The sequence below is a fragment of the Podarcis vaucheri genome, assembly GCF_965113315.1.
Source record: "Podarcis vaucheri genome assembly, chromosome: 4".
In the NCBI taxonomy this organism is placed as follows: domain Eukaryota; kingdom Metazoa; phylum Chordata; class Lepidosauria; order Squamata; family Lacertidae; genus Podarcis; species Podarcis vaucheri.
The window spans coordinates 41172012-41185504 of record NC_138762.1 but is presented as its reverse complement, the minus strand read 5'-3'; positions in this window follow the sequence as shown (position 1 = coordinate 41185504).

The following is a 13493-nucleotide window of genomic DNA, read 5'->3' as shown; positions in this document are numbered from 1 at the left end:
CCTCAAGCCTCACCTTCAGCCGCGTGCGCTTCACCCCGCTGAGCTGAAATCACTATCTTTCTGAGCTGAAATCACTTGGGGACTGGCGTGCGCCGCAAAGGAGGGCTGAGGGAGGCGAGCATCCGAGCAGCGCGTGGCGAGGTTTGCTGCAAGGAGGGAGATCAGCACGGCGTAGAGGTCCTTTTTTTTTTTTTTCACGGAGCGGAGCTAAGGAATCGCGGATCGCCTGCTAAGCCTACCACTTCAAGGATAAGGGTAAAGTACACGCGTGACTGTCCTCCCCCCCTCGCGTTCTTCTCCCGCCGGGATTTTTCCCCTCTGCTGGCTCCGCTTCCCAGCGGCCGTATCTGCAACCCCTCCCCCCCAGGTTTTCTTACCTGTAAAAGCACACCGGGGTTCCCCTCGCCACCCGTTCTCTCCCAGGATTTTCTTCTTTGGGTCGGAAACTGCGCTCGCGCTAGTTGCCGGGTTTGGACATATCCGGCCACAGCCGGAAAAACGAAGCCGCGGCCGCCATTACCATCAAGGGCGGGAGTAAGGGCAACGTGAGATCCCTATCCCAGGTGCGGCCAAGCGGCCATTTTTGAGCAGGGAAGGGGGATCTCTAATTTAGCTGACCACACGGTTGGAGCGCGGCTGCGCCCGCCATTTTGGAAGAGGCATTAACGCATACTATACCGGCAACCCCCCCTCTTCTTTTGCGGGTCCCTGCTGACTTTGGTCGGGCTGTTTCCGCGCTGTTTTCCCGGTTAGCCTGCGCCGGGTCCCGGCCCCCGCCTTCCTGTGCCACCTTCCTGGGCGGGAGCGACGAAGCCGCGGCCGCCATTATCACTGAGGGCGGAAGTAAGGGCAACGTCATTTCGCGATCCCTGGTGGTGGCGAAGCGGCCATTTTTGAACAGGGAAAGGGGATTTTGCTAGTAGCGGCAGCCATCTTGGGGAGGTCCACGTGGTCCTCACCCGGCGGCCATTTTAGGTGTACCCATTGGTGCCTTTCGGCTACAGTGCATACCCTAGCTAATTCAGCTTGCTGATTTCACAGAGCTTTTGCCGGAAGTCAGTGGGGGGAAGCCTTTCATCGCTTATTATTTTCTTTCTTTTCGTTTTACGGCTGGCTAGCACGTGGTGGTGTTTTGCCTGCCCGCGATTGGGAGGGCAGTTCAAAAGGATAATTTAACCTTACCGGTGGTTAGCCAGTAGGAATTTTATTCCCCGGTTTTTCCCACTCCTCCAACCAGGCTTTGATAATCCAGCTGCATATATTACCAGCTCAATTGGTGGCATCAGGAGCATTTGCGCAGATTAAGTAATAATATTTAACTAGAGGTTATAAAGAAATAGGCTAGATAAATAAATAAAATACTAAATAATACTCAAAAAATAATAATAATAACAACAATAGAAAGGAGATATACATAAATAAATAGGTAAATAAATAAATAAATAAATAAAAACTTGGCAGTTGCAATTTCTAAATTTATACATAATAATAATAATAATAAATAAATAAGTAGATTAATAAATAAATAACACGATATAGAAAAAGGGGGGGTTAGGACACTGCATACATTCTGAAGGTTGAGGGGATTGCCTTGTTCATTCGGTAGCTTTGCTTCAGCAGCTGATTACAATACTTGCTGCCAACCGGGTCGCAACGTCCCCCCCCCCTTTGGGGTTTAGTGAGACCGGGGGGGCTTTGGCTGAGTCGGTGTAGATATTACTGAACTAGGCAATTAGATAGCAGTCAGGCTGGTGTTGAGAATACTGAACTGAGAATAAGCGACTTGGTAATTCAGCCTCACTGTACCGGGTAGGGTGCAAGTTGCATCAATAGCGGCTCAGGCCTAATAAAAAGGCATATATATTTAGCAGTTGGTTACCCATCCATTATACAATGGCTTCTGGTGGAGACCAACAGGCATCTACCTCTGCCAATCCACCAGCGCGTGGGGGTGCTCAAGCACCTGCCTTGCCTTGTGACCCCCAGGATTTCGCGCAATTTTTTATGGCCTTTGAGACGTTTTATGAACGCTGCAAGGCAAAAAGGGGTGCCGCTCCTTCAGCGCCTGTACCATCACAAGATGTGATACCTGACACTCCTCCCTGCCAGCTCCAGCAGGAAATTCCCGTTATCGCAGGCTGCAGCAGCCGAGCTGAAGCGGTAGATGTGGGTCGCCCTAACACACGTTCCCGGGCAGCCACGGCCAAAAATGCAGGCCAAAGCATAGGCAGAGGAAAGGCGCCTGCAAAGGGTTCCAGCAAGGGGAAGGCCGCAGCCAAGGGCTATAGTGGTAATCATCGCTCACAAACTCCAGACATCCCGAGTGTATTTCAGGAACAGCAGACCCACGGCAGTTCAACCGAGGACAGCGCGGGTTCCGCGCTGGAGGAAGAGCATGCTGAGCCCGTCACCCCACAGCCGGCAGCAAGCACGAGTGCAGCCAGTATCGAGGTGCATGGGGGGAAGAGGAAGGCCAAGAAAAAGCACACGTCCTCTAAGAAGAAGAGAAGTAAACAATCAGAGACCGAGGATGACTCAGGTACGTCATCTTCTGACTCAGATGGCGAGGGCCCCATGGATGGCTACTGGGTTTTAGGGGAGGAGAATCACGGGCTCCCACTTTGGGCGCACGAAAGGAGGGACAATTCCCATCGCAAGGCCTTTAATGGCGTATTGTCTTGGAAGAATGGGGCATTGGTGGAGGACGTTAAAGTTGCCACTCATCAATCCACTGATTTCGTACTGGGGTTCCACTTGTCCCAGAAGAAGAGGAATAAGATCCTCAATGGGGACTACGTGGACATGTTCACCCTTCTCCCTCCAACCAAGCTGACAGGAAAAGGGGAGAAGAGGCGTTCCTATGGTAAGCGAAGGTACAGGACGCCCAGGGCGGAGCGCACCTTTGAGAACTGGCTGGACGGGTATCAGGTGTTTATGGGAGTCGTGTGCGCTGCCTATCCTAGGCGTGCTATGGATTTAGTTTCCTACTTAGCCCACGTCAGGAGGGCTCACGCCCTCGCGGGAGAAAACGCGGCCCTAACGTACGATGAGTATTTCCGTAGAAACGCTTCTCTCCTGCCTTCTACCCGCTGGGATCTAACGGATCCTAACTTCTGGGGCCAAGAAGTCAACCCCTACATCGAGAAGAAAAACCTGGAGTCCTCCAAGTCGGGTAAGACAGAGTCGAAGCGCCACCGACAATGCTGGGAATACAACAGGGGTGTTTGTTCGCGCCCCTCCTGTAAGTATTTGCACGAGTGCGAGCGGTGCTGGGGTAGCCACCCCGCCTCGGCCTGCTTCAAGAACAAGCAACAGCCCTTTCGGGGAGGCCGGGGGTTTTCCCACAGCAGTAATAGGGGCGCCCCCGGATCCGCCCATCAGGGACCTGCTAACCGTCAATAACCACTACATGGGTTTAGCCGCCTCCCCCATCAAACTCCAGCCCCTTAGAATCTTACTAGACCTTTACCCCAATCGTAAGGCGGCACAGTACCTGTGGGAGGGGTTCTCCTTGGGATTTAGAATCCCAGTGTCCACTCCTCCTACCACCGGGGACCCTCAAAATCAAAAATCTGTTAGGGAGAGGCCAGAAATAGCCCAAAAAAAGATAGAGAAGGAAATTAGTGCAGGCAGGGTGGCGGGTCCTTTCACAGAACCCCCAGTAGAGGGTCTTCACCTATCCCCGTTGGGTATCGTGCCGAAGAAGGCCCCAGGGGAGTTTCGTATGATCCACAATCTCTCCTTCCCAAGGGGAGGCTCCGTCAACGATTCGATCCCTCAAGAGCTTTGCACGGTGAAATACGCCTCCTTTGATCAGGCTGTTAAAATGATCCGCAGATTTGGGCCTGGGGCACTCCTTGCCAAATGCGATATTGAGTCCGCATTCCGCCTGCTTCCGGTTCACCCGGCCGACTTCCGTTGGTTGGGTTTCCGATTCAAGGGGGCATATTTCATTGACAAAGCTATGCCCATGGGATGTTCCGTGGCCTGCTCTGCCTTTGAGACCTTCAGTACCTTTCTCGATTGGGCCCTTCGCGCCAGGACAGGCTCATCGGGCGTGTCCCATTACCTTGATGATTTTATTCTGGTGGCAGAGGACAAACCACGATGCTCAGCGCTCTTGGATGCCTTCATGGCCTTAGCAGATGAGCTTGGGGTGCCCCTGGCGGCTGAAAAAACCGAGGGCCCCGCCACTACCTTAATTTACTTAGGCATTGAATTGGATACTGTGGCCCAAACTTCCAAATTACCAAAAGAAAAATTGTTGGCTCTCAGGGGGGTGATTCAGCAGCTTCTACCCCTAAAGAAGGTCACGCTAAGGCAGATCCAATCCCTATTGGGCCACCTGAATTTCGCTTGCAGGGTGGTGGCACCGGGAAGGCCTTTTTGCGGACGGCTGGCCAGATTGTCTGCAGGCCTAAGGGCACCCCAGCATAGGGTCCGCCTCCCCAAAGAGGTCAAAAGCGATCTTGAAGTCTGGTTACAATTCCTTGAAAATTACAACGGTGTATCACTTTGGCAGGATTCCATGACTCTCAATGCGGAGTTTCAGGTGCAATCTGACGCTGCGGGGTCCTTAGGTTTTGGGGTCTATTTCAGAGGGCAATGGTGCGCAAGAAGGTGGCCAGAAGAATGGCGCGGTCTACCCATTTTGCGGGACATGACCTTTCTAGAATTCTTCCCTATCCTGGTGGCAGTTCATCTTTGGACCGAGCAATTCCGCAATCACAGAGTTTGCTTCAACACGGATAATCAGGCAGTGGTGGCGGTTCTTTCCAGGCAGTCTGCACGTTCCCCCAGGGTTGGCAACCTTTTACGGTCCTTCATTCTCCAATGTCTCGAGCACAATATATACTTCTCAGCCAAATTCGTACCCGGGATTAATAACGATATCGCGGATGCTCGGTCTCGCTTTCAGATGGAGCGCTTCCGCTCGTTAGCGCTGGAGGCGGAGCAGTCATCGATGCCTTTCCCGGAACACCTCTGGAGTCTTGGGAGCAGGAAGTGTTGAAGGGAGTATTCGGTGCAGTTGCGCCCTCCACTATGAGATCCTACAAGAAAGCATGGGCTGACTTCCTCAAATTTCGCAGTAGATCACCAAAAGTCAGCCCGAAGGCCGTCCCCTCCACGAGGGAGGTCTTACATTATCTGGCATACCTGAAAGAATTGGGCCGGGCACCCAGGACCCTTAATATTCAGTCTGCCGGGATTTCATATTTCTGTAAAAGCTTTTTTGATACTGACCCGTGCGCCAAGTTTATAGTACGTAAGACCCTTGAAGGCTGGCGTCGGGCCCAGCCCCCCAGCTCCGATAAGAGAAGGCCCATAACTTATGATGTTTTAGCTCAGATACACGTAAAATTACGCGAAATCTGCTGGTCCAAGTATGAAGCGCGACTATTTTCAGCAGCCTTTTCCATAGCCTTTTTTGGGGCCCTCCGCGTGGGGGAAGTGGTCTGCGAGGGCGGGGCCGCCCTCGGCCCGAGGGGCATCCTCCTAAGTGATATAACCCTGTCGACAAGTGAACTGTTAGTTCAGGTGCGCAGCTCCAAAACGGATCAACAGGGTAGGGGGGCCCTCCTGCGTTTACCAGCTGCCCAAGGTACCGGGCCCTGCCCGGTTAGGGATGCACGGCGCTTCCTATACTTAAGACCCAGTCGTCAGGGCCCCTTCCTAATCCATGCCGACGGGTCCCCCTTAGCTCGACACCAGTTTACTCGAGTAATGCGCAAAGCTTTGTCTGCCTGTGGTCTGCCCGCGGAGGAATTTGCCGCGCATTCATTCAGGATTGGTGCTGCAACTACGGCAGTGCACCTTGGTCTCTCGCTGGAGAGGATAAAAGAGCTGGGCCGGTGGAAGTCCAATGCATACAGGGGCTATTTAAGAAAGTAGTCGAGAGTGGTGACAAACCTGACCTCCATCTCTCTATTTGTTTCCTTACAGAATCACAAAAGATACACATCTGGTTAGTGGGCCACAGCATTGTTCATTGGGCCAACGTTCGAGCCAGGTCCACCGGGCTAGGGCCTAACTTAAACTTGCCTGCTAATGTCGAGCTGAAGTGGTTGTCAAGAAGGGGGATGCGCTGGAGTGAATTCAAGCCTGTGGTGATGGCGAGAGCTGCCATGGATGGCCCCCCAGATGCCCTGGTTATCCAGTTGGGGGAGAATGATTTGGCTTATCGCAAGGCGATTGACCTCAGAGGGCATATATTTGACGATCTGGCTGAACTGATGGGGGCTTACCCGAACATAACAATTTTGTGGTCCTCGCTGCTGGAAAGAAGGACTTGGAGGGACTGCGTGAGCCCGGCTGGGGTCAATAGAGCTCGAAAGGTTTTAGAGCGGGCAGTGCAGCGTAGAGTGGCGGCTCTGGGCGGGTGTGTCATTGGCCACCCAAGCATCCAGTTCAGCAACGAGGCCCTCTACAGACGGGATGGCGTGCATCTTTCCAATGAGGGAAATGACATTTGGTTGGGAGACATCATTGCAGGGATTAGGGATTGGTTGCAGGTTTAAAAGGTATTGGCGGCGAGCTTCGCTCGAGTGGCGGTTAGGCATTGGCAGGGGGAATTGATACGCAAATGAGAGGGGGGGAAGGAAGCGCCATCACCTTCCCCCAAATAAAGGGGTAGTCCGGTAGAGGACTCCGGGGGGCGTTGCCTTGTCCGAAACCTACGGAGGTAAGGGCCGCCGGCACGCCCCCAAGCGGTGACACCCGTGGGATCCTAGTGGGCGTACTCCAACAGGACCCCCCACGGTTTGTGGACAACCCTCCCGGTCACCATGCCGGGTAGTCGATAGGAGCCAATGCCTAAAGCCAATACCTTTCAATTCTGTAATCAATAAAGTTGTGGCCTTTTTATGCCCATTAACCTAAAATATCGTGTCCCGTGTCTTCATTTCACAATGGGGGGGGGGAGTATTGCCACGCAACTAATGGAACGATCAAGCCGCTGCAGGACTGCTATATATGAACTTATTCATAAGTGGGCCTAAGTAGAATACGGTCATTAAAATGAACAAATCTGACTCTGCCATTCGGTCTTCCTGGGACCATGCTAAAGGAGCACTACAGATGATGGACAGTCCTTTCATTGCTCCACCATATGGAAGAGGGACTCTTTGCTGTACCCCAGTAGCAGTTGTGGAGTGTTTGAAACCTACAAGCAGTTGTGGAGTGTTTGAAAAGCCTTGTAAGACATGTGCTATTATTTCCATATTTTGAGAGACAGAGGGGTAATGCTAGGAGCTGACACCTTGATTGAGACTGTTGAGACTTACATTGAGGCTAACTTGACAGAAGGCTTCCCACAGCTTCTAGCTCATGTTCTTCGCTACATCTGTTCTCAGTATCACCATAGAACATTTCAGGCATATGCTCTACATGGGCAGTAAATGTGGGAGCACATAGTGCTTCCAGAAGCATGGGTTAGAGGCATGAGTCAGGTCAGTGAGGAGTTGTGCCTTCTGTATTGTGGGCCTAACTTCATGGACCTCCTTCTCATAAGAAGTTAACTGGTGCTCAGATGGTCATGTTTATATATCATTACAATATCCCAAGAGAAAAGTGATGAGCCAGGTTTTGGGAGCAGATTTCAGACATAAAACACACACTCTTTTGCATTTTGAAGTGAATGGCTTTTGCTTGCCTGGATAGAGGATGTGTGTGTGTGTGTGTGTGTGTGTGTGTGTGTGTGTGTGTGAAACTGGGTGTAGAAATTGGACTACTGTACAAAGGTAAAATACATACGCATTGCTCCACCCAGTCTGGCCTCTTCCCCTACCCACCATTGGCATGTAACTAGGGTTGCCTTACATCCGAAATTTCCTGGACATAGCCAGAAACTGGCCATCGGACACAGTGTCCAGACAGAAACCTGGAAAATATGGACATATGGCAACCCATGCTGGCAGTGTTGCATTTGGCGATTTCCCTTATAAATAGCTCAAAAACTTCAATGTTTTTCAACAATCTTGCCCCTCCCCAATAAAGCTTAACAACTTTGCCCCCCCCCCGCAAAATGCTCAATAACTTTTCTGTCTAGATTTTCACTTTTGAAATATGGTAGTGCTACATGTGACCCTCCCCGAAGGTTTCCCTGAAGGGAATGTGCCCCTTGGGCTGATAAAGGCCCCCCCCCAAAGGATTGTGCTCAAACTACTTTTCTGTTTTACAGTAGTGCTACACCTCTGGGATACCTCTGATATCATTACTTTGCGTAGAAATCAATGGTAATCTACAATGACCTTCCTCAACCTGGTGCCATCCAGATGCGTGTGCTGGCAGGGGTTGATGGGAGTTGTAGCGAAAAACCTCTAGAGGACACTAAGTTGTGGAAGTAAGAGAATAACAGCGGTGACCAGTTTCCCCCCACCTCTTAGCTGAGTATAAGAAGGATGATCTATGCATGCTGTTGATCTAAAAGGAGCTAAAACATAAATTGTTATTACTATGCAAAGGGGGTTGGACAGTTTGATGATTGTTTCATCTAAATAATTCCAGGAGCTCTAACGATAATGGAAGAAATGTCCTCCACCCAATTGCAAAGTCAAAATTGTGTTAGTGCTGATTACTTGCTTACAGCTGAAATATAAGGAATTCACTATGTACTGAACAAATTCAATATCTAATTCAATTAACTTACATTCTCCATGATTGAATAATGGAACAAGGTGTAAAGAAAACTGAAGGCTGAAGATATTATATTAATAATTATATATTGAAACTGTGAATCACACCCAAACCGTTATATTCTTATAGATGTATATATAATAATAATAAAAATATCTATGAGATATATTTTATATTGCCAGTACTTATGCCTATATCCAGAGAATAAAACTAAAAATGTAACCTTAAATTTTACAGTCTTTTTAATAGTGGAAGAATAATGGTTAAAAGTTGCAAGGTGCATGAAAAAGCTTGTGATGGAGGTTACTGTAAGAGTCATTGGCCTGGTTCCAAAAATAAGTTAAGGAAGTTCACAGCTATCTGCACCTCTAAAAAATGTCTGTGGATGTAAGCAGTCCTTCTTAACAATGGGAGATGCCTACAGTGCTTTTTTTCTGGGGGTACTCAGGGGTATGTAGTACCAGCACCATTTCCCTGCCAGATGTTAAAAGTGTGGCACTTACTGTAAAAACTTCATGGTGAGTACCGACACACTTTTTTCTATATATAAAAAGACGGGACTTGGGGTGCGAGAATGGATAATTACCCAAAATCAAGGGTGTGTGCCTGCAGGAAGTAGAGACAGGACTAGAAATTTTCCTTCTGTAAACTTCCTTAAGTTAACTTATCTTGGAATCCAGCACATTATTGACAAGGGAAACACTAGAGATGGGCAGAGAAGTTATTGATTGACTAAATATGGCTTGTAACATCGTCAAGATGATGTCAACTCAAATATTTATACAAGGTAACAGTAAATACTAGGGGTATGTACATATGGGCTACAAGGTCCACTTTTTTCTGTATCTGCATTAAAATATGCAGATCTCTTTCTGAGTCACTCTGTGTTCTCTGCAGTTCAGGTTCTGAACCAGTCTGTTGAAAACAAAGCCCTGTGTTCCCCATTTACCATAATGGGGAATCTAAATATGGCTATAACTGTTGGAATACTGCCAGGGAGACAAAGTCCATCATGGCCCCAAGCCGTCTGCCGGACGATCCATCGATCTCCCGTAGGCACGCAGTATCAGCAATTAGCGACATGAGTTTCTAGAAAATGTCTTGCCACATTCCGGAGCTCATGCACACTCTATCAGCAGATAATGCACAGCAAAAGTCGCACTCAGGAGAGCATTATTTACAAGTTTTATTCAGCGTTGATCAGAACAAAGAAAGACATGACTGCCTGCGTCAGTGTCTCCAGCACAGAGAGTGAAACAAAAGCAAAGACACAACAGAAACACCCTGTGAAAACAGGAAATACACAGGCTGTGACACAAACATCCTGCTCCCTTTTAAGGTGGAACGGAAATATCCGAACAATAACTTTCCCTGCTTTTGGCCCACATAGATGACATTTACAGGCACAGGAGCCTCTCCAGAGTGGATTGTGCCTGCCAAATTGCAGATGAATAGGTCCAGGGACTTTTTGTTGGGGACAGTAAAAGGGATTCATTTTCCTTCATAATCTGTTATGGAAGAGGGGAGCAAGAGGTTGCTTCTCTCTCACATGTTCAGGAAACCTTTCATGGTTTTGTGTGTAAGGGGCTTGTATGAAATTTTGATGCAGAATTAATCTTCCAGGTTTCAAGACACAGTTGTAAAATTAATCCCTGTACAGAATGTTCTTATTATCAATGTATGTTGGACTATGAATGTATCAAGTTTCAGTTTTTGTGTGTGTTGTGGAAGTACAATTTTCGTGTTCTTCCCAGTGTGGACTATTTATCCTATTTAGTTTAAACTATGTCCAGGCTTTATTGAGCATTTGTTCTGATTTGTTTGGAAGTTGGACAATGAGCATCAATTGTGATTTGCTTACAGGGTGTTTATACTTCTTCCTTTTAATCCTTCATTCACCCTACACTTTCCAGGGCATTTCCTTGTCACCTTCCTGCGGCCCTCCAGATGTTGTTAGACTATAACTCCCAACAACACAGAATCATAGAACTGTAGAGGGCAGGAATCTTAACTAAAGCATCCATGACTGATGGCCTTCCATCCTCTGCTTAAAAACGTCCAATGAAGGAGAGTCCACCACCTCCCGAGGGAGTCCGTTCCACTGTCAAACAGCTCAATATCAGAATGTTTAGTAGGTTTCTTGTAGGTTGAAGCTATTGGTTTCTGGTCCTACCTTCCACAGCAGGAGAAAACACACTTGCTCCATCTTCCATGTGACAGCCTTTTAGATATTTGAAGATGGGAATCATATCTCCTCTCAGTCTCCTCTTATCCAGGGTAAACACACCCAATTCCCTCAATCATTCTTTATAAGGCTTTGTTTCCAGAGAGTTGCTTATCTTGGTCGCCCTCCACTGCACATGTTCCAGCTTATCACTATCCTTCTTAAATTGCGGTGTCCAGAATGGGATACAGTATTCCAGATGTGGACTGACCAAGGCATAATACAACTGTACTTTACTTCCCTTGAGTGCAGTTGATGCAGCCTAGAATAGCATTAGATTATTCTGCTTCTGCATAACATCTGGAGAGCCACAGGTTTCCGATCTCTATGCTGGGCAAAAGGGAACTTTAATCCACTTTAATTGCACAATCCTTCTGGTTAAGGATTTAAACTGAGATGAACAAATTTTTAGCACAATTCTTTATATGTCTACTGAATATTGAATTCAATGGGCTTACTCCTGGATAATGGTAAGATATAGTACTGCAGCCTAAATATTTACACATTTTACTATCTAGTGAAATATAAAGAATTGATATACATGATGACTTTATTTCCTCTCAATATCCTTTGGCATGCTCATTTTTTAGAAAAGAAAAGAAAATATTGGCAGTCCAACTCTTTCTCATTGTGTACATGAAAAATCTTTGCAATTTCACAGTACATTGGTTTCTGCCTTGTTATCTAAATCATAATTAGAAAATAGCAATTATCAAACAAGGTGAGCCATTGTAAACCAAAAATGTAGATCAGCAGTAATATTCATTTTAAATTCTCAATACCCAGTTAAATGTTTACATGCTTAGGCTGCATGTGTTATCTGAAGTTGTTGGATGTGGAATGGATTATACAGATACCCAGATGCTACCAGGAGCTAATGAAAAGGGGAACAACTATATGAAGGGTTTTCTTTTTTCTTTTTTAACAAGCATTGTGATATGTCTGGATTCTGGACCCACCAGAATATCAGAGCCCTGCTGGATTGGACCAATCTAGTGCAGCATCCTGTTCTCACAGTGGCCAACCAGATGCCTATGGGAAGCCTGTAAGCAGGACATGACTGCAGCAGTGCTCTTCCCAATGTGCTCTTCAGCAAGAGGTATTCAGAGGTGTCATGACACAGATTTTCAACAGTGAGGTCATAGGTGAGAAGGAATGGGTTCCTTCCCCAGCGATGACTCCCCTAAACTGCCTCCCCTCCAGAGCCTTGGAAAAGTATTCTATTGTACAAGGCTTCTTTCAATGCTAACTGTAGAATGGGAAGTGTTTTCAGTGGCAGGATCAGTGATTGGGAAGGGAGAGTTAACCCTGTCCAGATGGGACCAACCTTAAAACCACTCGATGCACCACAATTAGCCTTGAAAATATCCTTCTATTGGCTGCAGTGGGTGACTTTTTTCAAGTGCAAGGAGAATCTCAGGAACACTTGCCTTGCACAAGTGCAAGTTGATGACCCTAATCTATATTGTGAAACAGATCCGAGTCCCATTGATTCCATCAAAAAAATTAAGCTTGAGCCTAACTCTTTCCATTTGAAATTAGTAGGGCTTACAAGTACTTAGCTTTTGATGCCCAAGGTGTTCTGCTTCACATGTTAGACAGCCACTAGCCCTCTGGATTCTCCCTTGACAGCAAAGACATTGTTGCTTCTTGTCTTCTGATGAAGGAAACAGGCCCCATTGTCCAATGCTGGGAACAGGAGAATACATGATGTGAAATAAGTTTCTACTCATGGCTTTCTACTATTAAGCATATAAAGGAGTGTGAAGGAGGGCATATCCGGGGGCGTGCAAGCTGTGCATTACTGAACTAATGATCAGCACAATTACTGCCTTGAACAGCACTGCTAGGATGAGGGACTCTTCCTCCATTTATCCACTCAGCAGGGAAGGATCTTTGAACAGCCTTCTTCTGCTCTTCAACATCTCTGAACTGCATTCCACAGTCTCCACTGGAAAACTTGTAGATGATTACCCATCTCATCACACAGATCCCATTTAGCTAAGACCCAATAGGACCTGGTCATGTACTTAGTTTAATGGTGAATCTGGGCCATGCATTGCCCATAGCATACCGAGTCATGTATTAATATGTTTCAGTTTTTGTCCTCGCGGTTAATGTGAAAATCTTGAAAATAAGCCCTGTGTATGGCTTAATGATGGTTATAGTTGGGAATTAAACTATTCAACATATACTGTGTTAAACTGTCATAATTTGCAGGCTATTCCCAGGATTTGGGAGTTCACAGGCATTTAACTCAAATGCATTTTGTCCTCCTAGCCTCAGGGCAGCCCGTTTTTAATTGCATGATGAACATGTGGTTATCATTACCTGGGAATGGGTCAGCTTTCATAGAAAGATTAACTTGGGTGAACTTAATCTGGAAACTTTCAGGTGCAGAATGTCTGATATTTATGTCACTGAGGCTTTTCAGATATGATATAAAACAGTGACAATTTTAACTCCTGCGAACAATGATGAACGTGCCCCCAAAGATTCAGTTTTAATCTCCATAGATGAAGGAGTCCATATGGTTTGCAGTGAAGAATAAAAAAGAAAACAAAAAACAAAACAAAGCAAAAACCCAACCCTCTGGAGGGGACAGAAGAAACTAAAATTACTGAATAACGAGAGT